Genomic DNA, 14708 nt, shown 5'->3' on the forward strand with positions numbered 1-14708 from the left:
TCTACCTTTTTTATCAGACTGCGTTTTAAAGGGGATGGTTAGTAACCGATCAGTGGGAATCAATGGGAATGCTGAGGGATGATTGTTCCAATCCTTGTGGGATACATTTAAAAGTACATTATATATCTACTGTTGTGTGAAAATTATTTGCTTCAGAACGGTCTCATATTCAAGTAATGTGCAGATTAATGACCCGTCACTGACCAGGCACGCTAACCTGGAAACATTAAACTGCACATTATGTGAATATGAGACCATTCTGAAGCAAAAGATTTTCACACAACAATAGATATATAATGTACTCTTAAATGAATCCCACAAGGATTGGAACAATCATCCTCAAGCATTCCCACTGATTCCCATTGATCAGTTACTATAGCCATCCCCTTTAAGGTGCATTTCTCTTACTCTTCATGACTTATGCGATACTGTACATTGAAATATTGGTACAGTGTACATAACAAGTATATGAGCATATATGAAGGTGCAATTCTGAATCTATTGTACAATGTATAATCACATGTTTACATTTGTCAAAAGTATTTTCGTACTTGTTTTATATCAGGTGTGAAAGTTGCAAGACTGATAGTTCCCAAGTTTCTCCACATTATTATTAAGATTATTTTCTTCATTTCTTTTTTTACTACAAAACCAGTGTAACTGATTTATGAAAAAGGTCATTTTGTTTGTCTAGAAGCCGTTTAGGCTTTACTTCTCCATTTTACCCTTTTTATCAGATTGCATTTTCAGGTACATTTCTTTTACTTTTTATTACATACACTGTATATGGTTTATGGTATATGGACATCATGGTATATACAAGCATAATTATATATGAGGATATAAGTGCAATTTTGAATCCATTGTATACTGAATTTTGTTAAAAGTGTTTTTGTAATATGTCAAACGTAGTGAAGTTTCATTGAAATATAGTGTATTTGATGTTTGTTTATGTAATATGAATGTAATGAATGTAATATCAAATTTTGATAAAATATATCAAAATGCCAGCTGTTTTTGGTGTTAATAATTTGCATTGCTTTTTCTTCAACACTTTGGTAATTTTAGCTAGATGGTTGAAAAAAAGTTTTGTAACTGCTGTGCAATGACACCTCTTTTTTTTCACCGCTGTTTATGTATTTTTTGTTTTTGTTGTTTTTTAGATTAAGTTTTTTTTAAATAAATATTCATAATCCAGTGCTGTAAAGAATAAGTAATTGTACTGAGTATGGTAGTTCTTTTCTTCTTTTGTTGTACTGTATGTATACAGTATGTTTCTTTTTATTTAGATTGATAAATGTATGACTATTTATGTATAATTTCTCATTATGTTTATTGTAAACACCTTATCATTTGTGAAGTACCATGATTTTTGTCTCTATACACTGTACATGTACTCTGTAAACTGAATGTACTTTAGGCTCTGGGCTGCCAATTTAAGGAACAATAAACCTTGTCAATTCTGTCATGTTGTATTCCATCTTAGTCTTATCTCATGAAATTTATGATACACTCTATGGTAACTGAAATATTGTGTTTTAATGCTGCAAGATGTTTATCTGAAATGGATTGAAATAAATCTGTGTTAACTGGAATGAAAAGTTTCCATGTTTGAATCAGTGTTTTTTCTTAAGATGAATTCATTAGAGCCATTGGGGTAATAATGAATTATTTTCACTAAACTGTGCCATCCAATATTCAGCACAAGAACTTTTCAGTGATTTACAGATTCAATGACTGTGATGTTTACAGTTCAAAAAGAATCTCTTCGTGTGTGTGTGTGTATGTGTAAATGTTTGCTTGATTTTGTGTGATTATGAATGATTTAGCATGTTTCGCTTTGCATGCGATACCTTCTATTTCTTTAATTCCGTTTGTATCTCAATATCCGACATTTCTATCGGCACCCCAGAAATGACTCCCTTCACGTTGAGACCCTCCTCCCGAGCTTTCACATATACATTGCCAATTGACTAAATTTCCAGAAGTTTTTGGCGCCGCTTTTGGTTTGTACACTTTACCGTAATGCCATCTTTGGTTGGCTTGGTTACAGCTCGTTATTCCGAAGTTCGTTATTCCGAAGGTTCTTTGCTCCGAAGGGTCGTTATTCCGAAGGTTCTTTGCTCCGAAGATTCGTTATTCCGAAGGTTCGTTAATCCGAAAGTGAAACAAAGCTCGTTGTTCCGAAGGTTCGTTACGGACCCTATATCACTTCGGATCAACGAAACTTCGGAATGACGAACCCTATTTCATTTTCGGATTAACGAACCTGCGGAATAGCGAACCTTTGGAATAACGCCACAAATGTTCGGATTAACGAACCCTTTTTCATTTTCGGATTAACGAACCTCTTGGTATGGGGAATTTGTGTGTTTCGGATTAACGAACCTTCGGAATAACGAACCTTCGGAATAGCGAACCTTCTGAATAACGAACAGCACCCGAGAAATTCTGGGGGTGAACCACAACATTTCTGAATGTCACGAGTGACCGTTATTAGGTTGATGTTCTTCAAGGATTTGCGTGAATCAATCGGTGAAATGTACACCTTCAAGTCGGGAGGTTTGGACCTACACTGTAGGGGTGCCAAAATAATGTATAATTCTTATGTTCTCCCTCTAAGGAAGATTATACCCTAGTTGATAGTTCTTCAATATCTACACTTTCTTCACGCACCTTGCGCTTTTTTCTTTGAACCTGTTTTTTATACAACTTGTACTTAACTACACAAAAGTCCAGATCCACAGAGGTTTCTTCCTCCATACCCTGTGTGGTGCCGCATCAGAATCTTGGTTGGAGTCTAGGGGAGTAGAGGCGGCCGTGCTCGGCGACCGTATCGGTGCCCCCCTTTCAAAAGGCAGGAAATTGAAATTCAGCCCTCAACCTCGGGATACTGCTGCAAGCAACGAACAACAATCAGAGTTTGCTATTAAGCCCAGGCTATTTTGACCCTTTCCAGGCCCCGTTTGGGGGGGGGGGGGGGGGCAGATTTTGCCCCTTATACCGGGTGTCCCAAAAAAAGCGGAACGGTGGATTTTCAGTATCTTGCGGTCTAAAAGTTATATATCTTTTGACATCATTAGAAAGAGCATCGTCCGCAGAAGACTATGATACCAAAATCATCAAATTTGGTTCAGTACTTTTTATTCTACGCTAATTTCTGAAAATGCAGTCATTGCCAAATTTCGCCGGATTTTTGCGACTTATGAGATAATAATTAAAGTGCACTACGCGATCCATACGGTGAATATTGTGTAAGCTCGGTGATCCGTGTCAACAAAAGATACAGCTTTCACATTGGGAAACCCGTGTGTGTGTGTCTGTGTGTGTGTGTGTGTGTGTGTGTGTGTGCGCGCGCTCCCAATATGAAAGCGTTATCTTTTGTTGACATGGATCAACGAGCTTACACAATTCACCGTATGGAACGCGTGTGGCACCCAAATTATTATCTCATAAGTCGCAAAAAATTGAAAATGACTGCATTTACAAAAATTGGCGTAGAATAAAAAGTGCTGAACCAAATTTAATGATTTTGGTATCATGGTCTTCTGCGGAAGATGCTCTTTCTAATAATGTCAAAAAAATGTATCACTTTTAGAACGCAAGGTACTGAAAATCCACCGTTCCGCTTTTTTTGGGACACCCGGTATAACTCCTTTATTGTGATGTATGACCGTCATATTTGGCACATAGGTAGAGCAACTGAACACTCTACATGACCCAATTTCTGAAATTTCTCAAGGTCATCAATTGAGGGCGCTGTTCACCATAATGCAAAGAAATACACAAGAAATACGCCCAAATCATATATCTTTATCCTTTGTATCACGTTTTTATTTTATATCAATCATTTTCATAATCACCACAAAGGAAAAGCAAGTGAACCTCTCGTATTATTTATGGTTGACATTTCTCAACGTCAACATGTGGGGGCGCCATTTCATGACAGTATAAAGAAATATAAAACTCATGACGTGGAATGGGTATAATATTGGTATCACATTTCATACTTGCAAAACATTGAATTTTGTGTTTACAGATTGATAATATGAAAAAATGATATTACAACAAAGCTTGTGTGAAGATAACACAATATAAAAGGGCAGTCTTTGAAAAATGTTGTAAATGCATTTTCGATTACTTCTATTACATCTATAGTGTCATGCTTAAGTCATATGAAAAATAAATCAAAAATAAGAAGACCATTTTCGGGTAATTCACAACCATAATAACTTCCTTCAGCAAATTACAGCCAAGAAAACCCCCATTTTATCCATTATTGTTCCTAAATTTCAAGAAAAGAGTGAAATAGATAGAAAGATTAATCTATATTAGAAATTCAAAATGAAACCTTATGAGCAATCAAAACTAAAATAAACTTGTTATAAAAATACTTTGACGAAAATTATACACATTGAAAAGAAAAAATATTATGCTAAACAGTTACAATTTTATAAGCATGATATGGAAAATACATAGAAAGTTTAAAAGCAGGCAATGAATATATCAAATAACAAGTCGAATATTACTGAAATTAGATATGATGATAAAATTTATGAAGATCCTCATTTTATTTGTAATATTTTGAATAATGATTTTCTTCCATTTGGGAAAATCTTGAAAGCAAAATTCCTTCTTCAAATAAACATTTTTCTAATTTTTTAGGTCCACCAAATTCAAACTCAATGTTTCTTAGTCCGACATATAATCAGGAGATGATATTGTTTCTGGTTTTCGTTCCAAAAAAAAGTGCTGGACACGATGGCATCAGTAATTTTCTGCTGAAGGGGGTAATATCTTTAATTGCGGATCCTTTAGCTCACATATTCAATTCATCCCTCTTTTATGGTATTGTCCCTGAAAGTATGAAAGTAGTAAAAGTCATCCCTTTGTTTAAAAAAGGTGCCAAATTAGATGTTAACAATCTTAGACCAATTTCTTTGTTATGTACATTGCCCAAAATTCTTGAAAAATTGGTTTACAAAAGAACTAGTCTATTACTTTTTGGAAATACAATAAAATACTCTCAAATTCTCAGTTTGGTTTTAGGGAAAAACATAGCACCACACATGCATTATTGAGTTTTGTAGAAAAAGTAGCACAAGCTATCTACAAATCTTCACATCTCATAGGTTTGTTCCTGGACTTCTCCAAGGCCTTTGACACCATTAATCATGATATTTTACTTAATGAATTACACCATTATACGGAATCCGTGGGAAGGCCTTGGAGTGGTTCAGGAGCTACCTCTTGAACAGAAAGCAATATGTCTCTTGAAATTATTGTAATTCAAAAATGTTAAATGTTAAATGTTAAATGTGGGGTCCCACAGGGAAGTTTATTAGGTCCGCTTCTGTTTCTTATTTATATAAATAATTTCTGTATATTCTTTCTTTCATTCTCTTTGCTGATGATTCAAATTTATTTCTTTTTTACGCATAATAATCCTTTTACCTTGTAAATACATTAAATTGTGAATTAGAAGAAGTTGCTCAATGGATAAAAGCTAATAAATTATTTCTTCATACTAAAAAAAACAAACAAAAAACAAACAAAATACATGCTTTTCAGCAACTCCATTGAGGCTTTAATTGTTGATATTATTTTTGATGGCACACCACTGGAAAATGTTTCTTATGTCAAATTTCTGGGAATAACAGTTAATAATAAGCTTTCATGGAAATCTCATATTGATAGTATATGTATGATTATTTTACGAAATATCGGTATAATCAACAAGATTAAATTTTGTCTTCCTGCGTCGTCCCTGCTTAGATTATATTCATCCCTCATATTGCCTTATCTAAATTACGGTATTCTTGTATGGGGAAATACATATCAAACTCTTTTAGACAAATACAAAAGAAGTCATTGCATTGCGTATTATATGTTACACTACATATCTGTCTCATACTGATCCGTTATTTTTTGAAAATAAAATATTTAAAATTAAAGATTTGTATTTTTTTAATCTAGGACAATTTATGTATAATTACAATAAAAAAAATAATCTTCCATATATATTTGAATTAATGTTTGTTTTTTTTAATAATCCGTTCGTAATCATCCTACAAGGCAATCCGATGAATTTCATTTGTCATTTTTTAAGGACTTTGCTGGCTCAGCAAACCGTCATCTACGAGGGGCCAATGTATTGGAACTCACTTCCCAACGACGACATAGTAACAGCACGAACTTTGAATTCTTTTAAGAACAAATTGAGATTCTTTTTACTGAATTCTTATGATATACAACCAAATTAGGTTCGGTTTTATTGTCTCAATCAAGTCATCTTTTATACAAGTATTAAGATATTACACAAAAATCATCTTTTAAAGAAAATAATTTGTCTTGAAACATAAGTTTTCCTCAGATATTTCTTTTATTGTACCAGACAACAGTGAGTATATTCTCTTTCTTTTTTTTTTATATCCGTTCCTATGCATTCATATCGGTATATGCACCCAATCAATCGCAATATCAAACCAGGGAGCGTTTTATCGTTTTATCATCGCATTTACATCATGAAGTGGCAGTATGCTTGTGTCCACGATGACGTGTGTTGTACCATAGCCTCATTTCCCCCTTTTCTTCTTTTTTTTCTTTCTTTTTCCTTCCTAAGTTAGTTGACATTGGTGACTTTGATTTTGTGTACGTATTTTCCGAGGGTCCCATACCCTACAAGCTTTGCTTTTTAGTGGGACCCTCCATTTCCATTCTAATCTTTGTATTATGTGTATGTATATATCTTAGAAAGGAATTTCTGTTGTTACTCGTGACCACTTGTACGTTTCCTTTGAAATTGTTACAAATATGTTCTGTAAATGTATTGTATATAATTTTCCCTCTTTATTCAATGTAAATGGAAATAAAATTGAAAATGAAATTGAAATTGTGTAATATATATATATATATAATCTATATATATATATATATATATATAATTTGTATGTGTGTGTGTGTGCGTGTGTGTCTGTGTGTGTGCGTGTGTGAGTGTTTGAGTGTGAGTGTTTGTGTGTGGCATTTGCAATATGAATCACTATATTTTCTTTTGTGCCCTGGAAGACATAAACGAATGTGTTCACTCATGTGTAAAATTTCTCTTTGTGTGAACCTACCAGGACGACAATGACACAAACATTTTAATCAAAATCTTCTTTGAAAAATATGCACTTCAAAAGGTGTTCACTTTTTTTTTTTTTTTTGGCTGAGTATAATAGTATTATAAATTATGTATACATGTACGTATATATAACAATATATAATTGAGACCAGGAAGACAGTGTGTTATATCGCACGATGCAGGCTGGTGGTAGATGCTTTCGACCTCAGGTCTTCGTCAGTCTTACCACTGTCTGTTTATACAGAAATGGAATAGAAGTTTTGAGCATAAACTATACAGAGTAATGAACGTAATACACTGAGTTTAGTTTCAGCATTTCAGCATTCTTCCCAAAATGACAGCAGCATTCAAAAAAAAAAAAAATTCACCGTCATCCCACTATATATATTTTTACATATATCTATAATGTTTAATAATCGATGTTGTCCATATTATGTTTTTATATCGCATTTGGTACTTTCATTGTTTGCTATATATTATGCGTCACATACTTTGTATCATAACAGGCACGGGGGGATAGACATGGAGAGAGAGCTTAGAGAAAGTAGTTTGTGTGTGTGTGTGTGTGTGTGTGTGTGTGTGTGTTTGTGTATGTGTTGATAGCCACTTGACTCTACCAGTGTTCGGTGATTATATCCGTGCAAATGATGATCGTCCTTAGATTCGGTCAGTCTTGGAATCTAGGGCAATTACTCCCTTGGCAATTACCCCGGACCCTTCCCCTAATCTTAATCCTGATCATAATCCTAACCCTAACCCAAGCTCCCACTCCTAAACCTGTAACCTTAAAACCTAATCCTTACTCTAACCATATATCACGTCTAACCAGTATTCAGCCGGGGGGGGGGGGGGGGGGGGGGTAATTGGCCTGATGTGGCAGTCTCCTGTGATCCATGAGTAAGTTTTGGATGATGACTAAATCATGGTAATCATAGATTACAAGGTATGCCGAACTAGGACTGTTGACTGGACCGTGCTATGAATGATCGAAGTATCACTGCACGTGTGCATTTCATTTCCATCAAGCGTAACAAGCTTGGAGTAGTCTGTGTGTAAAATAGTCCATGGGCCAGGCCAGATATTGGTACCATCTGAGGTGGCAATACCTTTTTGGTGTCATTTTGTTTGTCGGGCATAGATATGCTTATCAAGCTATGATAGCATTTCCAAATGAGTAGCTTAGTCATAGTAAATGAATTTTAAACCAATTTGGTCTCGTTGTTATATCCCTGTACTTCTGAATCGAGACCAACCGCTATACAAAGAAGAGCACTGTCTTCTGTATGTTCACAGGTGTTCTGTTGTAAACGCGGTGCGCTTAGTCTTTATTCAAGGCAGCGAAGGGAATATCCAAGGGTTATGATGTCCACAGCGTTTAGTCTAATATTCAAGACGGCGAAGGGAATATCCAAAGCTTATAATACAGTGTATATCCTTTTATCTAAAAACAACAACAACAACAAAGCAATTTCTCGTGAATTTTAGCGTATTTTTCAGTTATTTATCATTTTCCGGTGAAAACGCTACGGTGAAAACGCTAATACCACGCCAATGTCGCTTTATTTCCATCCAACAATGAAAGATTATGCAAAAACAATGTACCGGTACACTACAATACTTTATAATTAATAATGTTGGAAATGAACAGAGTGATTTTTGTTTAAAACTGATGTATTTGTTGAGAGGGTGGTATAAAAACAGTATAGATAATCCCTTTTATTAGGAACTTTAGATATGATAACGGTACATTGGTCTAGATAAAGACTAAGCGCACCGCGTGACAGCTGTGGACATCATAACTCTTTGGATATTCCCTTCGCTGCCTTGAATAAAGACTAAGCGCACCGCGTTTACAAGCCTGAAGAGGCTTTTCATGCGCACCACAGCCCAGAGATTGCTTACTTTATTAAAGAATGTATATGTGATTATTATATATATTTGTAATTTATTAATATTGCTTGTTTGTTTTGTTTGGCTCTGTATCGGACCAATTGAGGTTCCTGTGCTGGTAAGCATCGGACTCTACTGCCTGCATATCGGAGGGGCCTAGGCCGTTTTAACGGCTGAGAAGTCTGCTCGAGACAATGAGCCGGATTGGCCAGAAGATATGATATTTTAAGCAGGCAAATAGACGTACCGACAGCTGACCAAGGATACTCATTACAATATTCTTTTTTGAAAAAAAAATGATAAAAGGAAAAGAAATTTATAGATAAGTGTTTGGCGTAAATATTCTAAAGAGAATGGGAAACGCCACTAAACACAAAACAACAACAACAACAACAACAACAACAACAACAACAACAACAACAACAGAACACCTGTGGACATACCATGGAGCTCTGTTAGTAGCTCCATGGACATACAGAAGGCAGTGCTCGTCTTTGTATAGCGGTTAGTTTCGATTCAGAAGTATAGGGATATAAAAACGAGACCAAATTGGTTAAAAATTCATTTATTATGACTAAGCTACTCATTTGGAAATGCTATCATAGCTTGATAAGCGTATCTATGTCGCGACAAACAAAATGACACCAAAAAGGTTTTGCCACCTCGGATGGTACCAACAACCCATTTTTCGGCTCTTGGCCCATGGACTAAAAGGGTGGAATATTACGTAAGAACTGCCGGAATGAGTAAGGGAACGTTTAATAATGACCAGCGAGGCATTTTCACCATATTTGCACCAGGAGGTGTTTTCTCACCTCCTTGTTTGTACTGAACCTTGCGCGTGGCTATATACCTTCTATTGACAGAAAGATCGGTCTGTATCTGGTCGTTAGGGATAATTTATGTTCCCCGGAGACTGCGTCTGTACTCTAAGTACCTTTTACTAGTTCAAGTGCATACTCCTTTCAGAGCAGGGGAACGGATATTGAATTACGTGTAGTATATAACTACAGTGTACAATAATACACAACCCTGTCACTGTACCGCACGGCGTCTGATGGGAAGCGTGTTTCCGGCAAAAGGTTGACTGTTTTCGTACACTTGGCTTGGTTCTGCTGTTTCCATGCGCTAAGGATTTGTCATAGGAAGATACTCACTTAAAGTAAAGCTTACAACATGTGGAAATCAAAGAAGTCTGGGCCTAAAAAATTTAACCCCAAAAAGAAGACAAGAAAGGCGGCTCAAAACCAAACGGATGCTGACGAAGCAACTAGTTCTCCAAGCCCTTTGAACGAGCCGGCAAGAAACGTGCTAGGAGGGCCCAAATGGGTGCAAGAAGGACCCAAATGGGTGCCATCGCAAGAGCAGAAATCAACGTTCGTTCATGAACTACCCCAAATCAAGAAGGGAGCATCAATTTCGGTTCAAGAGAAATTCATCGCATCTACAGCGATCGAGACTCCGGAAGCAGAGCGAACGTGGTTCGACTACCAGAATCAATACCGACACGCGGCTGCAGGTGAGCCGGAGAGTACGGCAGCCAAGGTGCTGAGAGGAGGCTCAGGAGAAGCTCGGTCGAGTTGGGAAGAAAATACAGCAGACAGTCTTGATCAACTGAAAGAATTACTGGCTCACTTGTCTGCTTCAAATGAAGATGACCCTTTCAGGTCAAAGAGTGGTCAGTTGGCATGGGCTTGATTTTTTTTTAATAGATAAATATATATGACATTAATCAAAGTGAGTATTTACTAGTAATTCCATATCTAATTAATTAGAATGAGAGCTAGATGTCAGAAAAGTTCCGTACCCCAACTAACCTAGGACTCGGAACATGAAACTTTTGCCGACGTGTCGAACAATCCCCAAAATAAATTTTTTTCACCTTAATTGTCAAACTTTACTTTAATAGATATGCGATGAAATGCAACAAGACGATGAGATTGGTAGTAGTTTCATCACGACTGAATTTCTTCATTTATTTTTTAGAATATTGTTACTTTTCCATGCTTGCTCCCACATATATTTACCTTTACCTTTGCCTTATATATTAAAGGAATTTGTAAAGAAATTCTTAAATGTCAGAATGAATTATACCCCTTGTATATAAGCCTTAATTTCAAATCCTTTTTTGTTATCACAATCGTTTATCGTCTTCTACTACTCCTCGCCATAACTCCTTGGGGGCTACTTTGGTGAGCCCATATAGGACTACATGTATAAGCTCGTGCCTCGCGCAGGGGCGGATCCAGGGAGGACCGCAACCGGCGCACGCCCCCCTTTATTTTTTGTTGAAACAAAAGAAATAAAAAGAAAAAAATGGGGGAGGGGTGCGTGCGCCCCCCTTTAATTTTGTAAACGCGCCCCCTCTTTACGAAATTCCTGGATCCGCCCCTGTCGCGTGCCTTGGTTTTGACCCTTTATCTCCTCTTCCCTCTCCTTTCTCTCTCTCCACTATGCAAATGAAGAGTTTGTTTGCAAAAACCGATAAGTCCATATTTTCCAAATGGAAATATTTGCGATTAAAGGTCAAGAAAAATAAAGAAAATAATAAGAAATTTTTTTCTTCTTTTGACCATAACTTCAAAAAAGTACCTTTATATGTAGTGACCAATATATCATATAAAAGGTATTATTTTGTACTTTACGACAGAGACCGTACTTCAAAATCTTCAAAAATGGACTTATCGGTTTTTGCGAACAAACTCTTCAAATAGTCTCTTCCTGTCATGCTTTCTAACTTTCCCTCTTTCTTCTTTCACAAGAGAGTTGACTCGTGTTTGTTAATGCGTCTGAATGTGTGTAGGCCTACTTCTGTTTTTTTCTTTTCTGTTTTTTTTCCTCAAGCAATTTGCCTAGTTTTGTCAGTTTTGTATTTAGATATTAGTTATGAGGACACTTCAAACTTAAAGCCCTGTTTAGCAGTCCCTTCCATTTCCAACAACTTTCTTTTGGTATTTATAAAAAAAAAAAACACACACACACACACGACAACAACAACAACAACACACAAGCCCCAAAATGTACAGCATTGTATCTCAGTTCACTATTTGTTTTCATTTTGTGTCGTATCATTATGTGTATTCTAATGTTATAATTATATTAATTTTGTTGGAGATGAAAATAGTAAACCAAATGAAATGAAATGAAATATACAGATTACGTGAGGTAATAATTTCATTACTGGCTCATAGTTCTGTGCACAGAAATAGCATACTGGTACTAGTGTCCTCTTGGGCGATAATTTATTGCAACAATATTCATTTCTTCCTTGAAAGTAATTGTTTCTGGACTCTTATACGATACAAAAAGTGATAAAGGATTTGCAAAGAGTGTCACCTGGATTTTTATGTCAGAAAAGGAAATTGATTGAAGTTTAATTGTTTGTAGTTCGGTTGGAAACTCGAGGCCAGGATTATCTTCGAAATTCCATCTCTTAGTGTAGAACAAATTTGGATGAAACCCTTACACTGTTTCATTTACGTTACTAAGTGATTTTTGTCTTTCTTGATTGAACTAAAAAAAAAATTTACTTCACTAGCGAATTTTACCTAATAAAATAAATTTCAATTCACTTGCAAATTTTACCTGGTAAAGTGAATTTTATTTTATGAAGTGAAGTTTACCTTATGCGATGGAGTGCATATGTTACACACGTAAAGTGAATCGTTATGAAGTGAATCCTACTTTATTAAATAGATTTTACATCATTAAGTGGATTTCGTTAAAGTAGGGAAGTGAGTACGGAAGCATCAGTGCAAGTGTGAGTTATTAGTGTGCATGATTGCATGGATATTCAGGGTTTTTTTTTGTTGAATAAAATGATGTGTTAATTTGTGCACGCATATGAATGTTGTGTTTGTAAATGAGTATTAGTGTATAATGTGAGTGTAGGAGGATGTGCACATGCGTATGTGTAGATTGAGTTGGTAATGTTTTCTATTAATGTTGACATCTGAGATAATAAGACTTATTGATTACATATTGCACTTTTGCAAATGTATTTGAAGTGGAACTTAATTAATCGAAAACAGCCACAACAACCCTGTAACCTTGCACACTCACACAAACGCACAACACAAACAAACAAACAAACACATCGGAAATAACGCACATGAATTAATGCAAGCTGAATTATTCTTGGCCTGTCATACCAACGGGGATTCCATTGACCTACTAAATTTCTGGCTGGAAGTTCTGAGGATTTATCTTTATTTACATTAATTTTCCTATATTTAAGCTGATGAATGAGTGTGATTTAACCTTTTTAGGAAAAAATAATTTAATTCTTTCACAGAATCCAATTAAATCGCCAACGAAACATTATTGTAGCATGGCATCTACGAGTGTAGAAATTGCATTCCGCCTGTATGAGCGACTCTGCTTACAACCTGTTGCGATTAGCACAGATCACACCAATAAAAATATCTGATGAAACAAAAAAATTGGAGGAAGAGCTTATTTAGAACAAGAACAGAAAAAAAGTCATCCGTGCACCACTTTCGTAAAAGTTTTTGTTTTCCTTAGATTTCTTTTAAATTAAACCGGCTTTAATTGAAGGAAGCAACATTATGGACACAAGAAAGTAATCATGTGAAAATGAAAGTCAAAGCTTCAGCTCTTGAAACCGAAAAAAACCCCCAGATATAATAGACGAAAGGAGTATAATATTTAACATTATTTGATGAAGAGCAGAGGGAAAATTACATGGAATAACATTTCCCATAATTCTCTTATTTTAACCAACTCATCACCGAATGCCCACAGGGGATATATACACATTACATTCGCATAAGAATCGAAAAATTCCACTTGACTTCGAAGCCGGACTTTGATCTCTGTCTATACTCTGTGTACACCATCTGATGCTAAATGAAATACAGTGCTGCTCTTGTCAGTTATTTGAAAATTATTCCTTTCTAGGATGAAACATTATAGACGACACAGGCTGGATAACAAAGGTCAATCCTTCCTCCACTGTCTGTCGATCGTTAGATACCATGTAAGATCATTGTGTGTTTATTGCCCCACGTTTGAACGACAGGAGGTGATTCAGTTTCTTTGTCAAAAAGAGAATCTCACAATTATATTCAGTAGGTCCTTATCGTTCTGTCAGACGTGTAAATACGTTCTGTCGCTCAATTGTGAATACTCGTGTACTGTGCAGTCTTTTCCCGGTGGCAGCTCATGAGTGCGTCATACATCCAGCCTACAGGAAAACCCATGGCGGTTGCTTGTGCACACATCGGCCCTTGCTCACCTTTTATTATGACTGTCACTGAAAATTAGCGCACTGAACTGTACAGACATACAGAAAAAGAAAACACTGTCCAACAGTTTACTACTAAGAAAACACTAAGCAGAATACAGCAGAAGATTTGTGCTGTTTGTAGAGAGAGTGATTCTACCTGAAATTATTGAACCGCGAAGGGTACCCCTCCAGCCTGTGTTTGTCACCCGGAAAGCCCTAGCTTCCTTGTTTCTTAAACCATGGACAGCAGGCGGCATGTTGACGCGTATACGAAACGCACATACAAGCCGACACAAACAGTTCACGCTGCTATTTACTCCTTTGACTCTTCGGGTGATTTCCGTGACATGAAGAAAACAGGTGAATTTCCTACACTCCTCGGGACAGCTGGTAAGAGAGACGAACCCCAGCTTTCTCCTGACAATTTTGGAAAGTCACGAGGTGGTG

Source organism: Diadema antillarum, unplaced genomic scaffold (assembly GCF_040938485.1).
Source record: "Diadema antillarum isolate AM-2024a unplaced genomic scaffold, OU_Dant_1.0 seq00000481_RagTag, whole genome shotgun sequence".
NCBI lineage: Eukaryota > Metazoa > Echinodermata > Echinoidea > Diadematoida > Diadematidae > Diadema > Diadema antillarum.